Source organism: Carica papaya, chromosome 8 (assembly GCF_054855325.1).
Source record: "Carica papaya isolate Zhongbai chromosome 8, ASM5485532v1, whole genome shotgun sequence".
NCBI lineage: Eukaryota > Viridiplantae > Streptophyta > Magnoliopsida > Brassicales > Caricaceae > Carica > Carica papaya.
In genome coordinates this window covers 13941356-13946212 of record NC_142316.1, presented here as the reverse complement: position 1 = coordinate 13946212, position 4857 = coordinate 13941356, and the positions used below count along the sequence as shown (strand labels likewise).

Sequence of the window (4857 nt, the reverse complement as noted above, 5' to 3'; positions counted from 1 at the left end):
CAACACTAGCATTGGTAGTTAACGAACCAAGTTGCCATGATAAAGTAGCAATTTGAGCTGTGAGAGTGGTGAAAGCATCTACCTCATGAATTCGCAGAGCCCTCTTCAGTATATTACGCTCAGTTGGCCATTGATAAGCATTAACTGCCATCTCCTCTAGCAAAGCATAGGCTTCTTTGTGTGTTTTACTCATTAGAGCTCCTCTAATTGTTGGGTCAACTAGATTTTTGGTTGAATTTCCCAAGCTATTGTAAAAATTTTAAACTTGAGACCATTTAGGAAGTCCATGATGTGGGCATCTTCTCATCATATCCTCAAATCTCTCACATGCTTCATAAAGAGACTCCATGTCGTACTGGAAAAAAGTAGTGATCTCATTCCACATCTTTGCTATTTTGGTTAGTGGAAAGAATTTGGCCAGAAATGTCTCAGCAAGAATATTCCATGTGGTGATTGATCCGGTCGATAAAGAGTTCAACCAACTCTTAGCCTTGTCATGCAATGAGAATGGGAATAATCTGTTGAGACATTGTTGTGTTTAAATGTCTCACAAATTTTAAAAACAGTGGTTATGTGAGCATTGGGATCATCATTAGGTAAACCACTGAATTGATTGGTTTGCACCATTTTTATGATAGTTGGCTTGATCTCGAAATTATTAGCATCAATTGTGGGGTGTTAAATGGCAGAAGTAAGGGATTAACCATTGGCATAGCATAGTCTCTAAGTGCCAGATTCTTTTGGTTGTTCACAACTTTTGGATTGTCTCTAGCATCAACCATGGCTTCTTGAGGTTGTCTAGAAGTGTTTCTCATTTCTTTTATGTTATGATGACAAGTTCGCTCAATTTTGGAGTCAAGAGGAATTAAATTCTCACTTCCAAAAAGTCTCATGCCTAAGAAAACACCTCAGGAATCAAAGTATGAACAACTATAAATAACAGAAAATAAAATTAAAATTAAAACTGGAGTTACTTAGTATCAATAGTAATAATCAAAAATCAATCTCTGGCAACGGTGCCAAAAACTTGTCGTAGAAAATATTGCAAGTGCACAATATTGTTAACAAATAATAAAGCGATAGAGTAAGATTATCGATCCCGCACAAGGACTAATTATTATTAAATATTGAAATTGGATTAACTCTAATTTTATTTGAATGATCAAAAGTAGATGAAGAGGAATATCTAAATCTAAATTTGGAGAAAAGATTGCTTGAATGAAAATTAAATAAGGACTAATCAATAAACTAAAACCTAGGATTCTAATTTTACCAAGATAATTAATGTTAAATTTTTTAAATTCTAATTAATCAACATTTACTCCTATGCTAAAAGTGAATTTCACGAATAAAATTATTAATCTTTCTTAACACTTAACAATTCATCTTAATGAGCTAAATTCCTACATCTCTGTTCTAGGTGTTTCTCCAATTTTTTAAAATATTATAGTAGAATTAATTCTCTTACGTTTTCAGCATTCGTTTTCATTTATATACTGGTTAAGGTCCTATATTTGTATATAGTTGGTTTTGTCTGGTGCATCTTGCATGTCCAGACGTCCTTTCTGCGAAAGTATTTGGCTTTGACAGGTGCTTGATACAATTTCTTTTTTTTTTTAATTATTTTTTTTTATCACAGTTGTATATCCAGTGTCCAGAACTCAGGAATCAGCTCTGGGGAAGGAAGTGAGAAAGGAAGTGTTGATGCAAAGTTGAGGGATCAAACTAATAAAAATGTTGACTTCACACCTCCAGCTGCAAATGTTCAGGGCAAGAATCGATCTGTCCGGTTTGACACCTAGTGGAAGAATCCCAGCTGGCTGAGCAGCTGTTGAGCTCTAACCTTTTTCCTCTACTAGCTATCGGCAATTTATGGGAAGCAAGGCCGTGATGGAATGCATGTAATCCAATGATGGTCTTTTGATCTCTAAATCCCTTTTAAACCTTCCTCTTTCGATCATCTTCTTCCCCATTCTATGCTGAGCAATTTTAAGTGCAAATTAAGAGAAACAAAGGGTGTTGGTGAGGGAAGGAAAGTGTTTAGTGTGCAAAGAACATACCTATACCGAGGGGGAGGTCAGGGGCATGTTTTGGAGAAAGTTTCCTCCTGTTATTATTTATATGAGTCCTCTTCCCTTATAACTTGTTTTCCTTTGATCCTTTCGCATCTAAGCATCCATTTTACAGCTCCTCAAGCCCAGAAATCGCAGCAAGCTTGGAACCTGAAGCTTCTTTGCTATTACACCTGCCATCGCAAACTGCACAGATAGGATCTCTATTTTCTGCTAAATATCATTTCCATTTTCACTTCTATTCACAATCTTAGGCAGTTAGCAGTTAGAATAGGTTGTTAAGAATATTTGAAACTCATTTTTGAAAGCTAAATCACTCATAAACCGAATCTAACTCGAATTACTTCATGGGTTCTGCAATAGTTTCTTAGTGAGTTACAGAAGAGATTCTCAATCACAAACTCCTTTTTTCTTTGTGCTTTTGAGTCCAAATTGTGATCTTCTTTAAGGTAAGATTAATAATAATTTAGTTATTACATTTATTGGATTGTTAGATAAGCATTTGTATGGGTAAATTGTTCAAAAAATGAAAGTATTAGTTTTTAAACCGAAATGGGTGAGTGAGTTCATGAACTGAATTTTTTATGATTAATCTGTAAATTATGGATGTTTTAAGGTTTGTTGAAGATGAATTGCTTGTTGGACATGAGATAAAGCAATATAAATCGAATTTGTTAAATGAAAATGGAAAGGAATAGGTGACATAAGCCAAAATTGCTTCTGTCAAGTGTGTCAGGCACCGAAGTGCCGATGTTATTTGGCATAAATGGCCTAGCTGTGCAGTTATGTGCATGAGATGTTTTATTCTGGGCACCTGAAATTGCAGGGAAATGTCCATGACATATTGCTTTTAAGCAAATTGCTGTGCAGTAGAGTGAGGGGCTCTGTCCAGCATCTGCAGATACCAAAAGGGTCCGTGTGGGAGTACGCGAACATCACATACAAGGCGTAATGTGCGCACAGTGGCGCAAGGGTGTGTGCGGCACTGAATGCGCATCAGGCTGTCTCGGGGACCAATTGCCTGCACAACTACCCAGCGAGTCGTGTTAGCCCGACAGGCATAACTATGCCAAGGGGCCCTCAGGAAGCCCATTGGGCCATTGGCCCAGCAAGGTGGAAATGTCTCTTGAGCTATCGGGCAGTACAGCAGGGGCAGAAGGGTCCTTTGAGAAAATTGTAAATTAAATTAAAAATAAAATCTTAAATTTTAAAAGTAATAATTGGAAAGAAATTGTGGAAGATTGTGAATTGCAGGGAATTGTTAAAATTGTGTAATAAAATAATTCAAAATAAATAATTAGAACAATTAAAACAATAAAATTGGAATAATAAAATTTAATTATTATTCATGCTCTGGGGCTCAAAAGCATAAATGATAGCAACCAGAGTGAAAATTGTGAGATGACACCCTGAGAAAACTTAGAGATTGTATGCATATTTTACACCATTATATTGTAAATGTTTACGCACTCACCTTTAGCCAGTTCGATGTCCTGGTTGCCCTCCTTCAAAATAAGTAAAGCAGCTACACACGTAGGATTTTAATCAATGTAACATATTATATTTTAAACCAGTAACAAAACTTTAAAGATGTGTCTAGTTCTATGTGTGTGTGTGTGTGTATTATGCAAACCCATTGAATATGGTATTGAGTGTCATATGATGATTGTTTAATTGATATTCATAAACCTTATAGTATGGAAATATTGTTTAGTAACATGGGTAGTTGAACATATCACTATTTTTTTTAAACTCTACATTAATAAATGTATTTAAAACATAATTGCATGACTTTATTATTGCTTATCCTTTTGAGTATTTTAGAACTCACACCAAATCTAAACCCCTCCCATATGCAGGTTCTAATGAATTTACTAAAGAGCCATGCCTAGATTCTTTCTAAGAGGAATAGAAGTGGGAGCAAACCTTGTTTATTTTGTTGAACTTTTAAGGCTAGTATTTTATATGTAGGCTATCTCTGAATTTTGTAAGTTAATGTTGATAGTTTGTTTATCTCAGAATACAGCTTTCATATATTATATGTGATATATGGTTTCGTTGTAATGTAACTATTTAATTTATGTCTACTCTTTTGGACGTTGGTGCTCATTTGGCATCATGTGTTATATATATATATATATATATTGGAAATGTTAAAGCCATTAATAATGCTTATAAATGACATTATTATCACCCATTTTTGAGTTGTTAAACTTAATGGTATGCTATCTAGTACGATTTATTTTTTATATTTTATTGCAGGACAAGAGATAATAATGAAACAAGAAAAAATATCATGAAAAGCAGAAGAGTTCGTGAAAAGAGTCATCAACCCAGAAATAAACCTCGGGCCAGGCTTGGTTCAGCAGTCAACAGTAGGTCCTGTCCTAGAAAATTAAGTCTTAGGCAAGGCTAAGAATCACGCGCAACAACATATTTATATTAAAACATACACTTTTCAAATTTGAAAAAAGATATCATTTCATTTGAGATCTAGGGTCAAAAATCAAGGAAAAAATATTCTGGAAAGCTTTGGATAAGCCAAAAATCAAGGAAAATGATCCTAATCAACAAAATAAAGAAAACTCTAGCTCCTTTTCTATAAAGAGGTCAGCTGCCAAGCAAATCCGAGGATCTCTCTTCTTCCCAATGCCGCACACAGTAGCTTATGCTGCTTTTGCAATTTTTTCCTCTTCATCTTTCTTCTTTTTACTTTCCAAGAACTCATTTATATTAAAAATATCACCATGAGTGGTTCATTTATTTTATTTTCATAGTTGATAGA

General features: G+C 34.7%; 1 non-coding gene across 1 annotated transcript; it reads left to right on the top strand.

Annotated features, from left to right (window-relative positions):
* Positions 1-281: 281 nt before the first annotated feature.
* LOC148241981 (small nucleolar RNA R71) lies at positions 282-388 on the top strand. The gene has a single exon (XR_015815643.1). It is a non-coding gene; the product is annotated as a small nucleolar RNA R71 (small nucleolar RNA).
* The last annotated feature ends 4469 nt before the right edge of the window (positions 389-4857 follow it).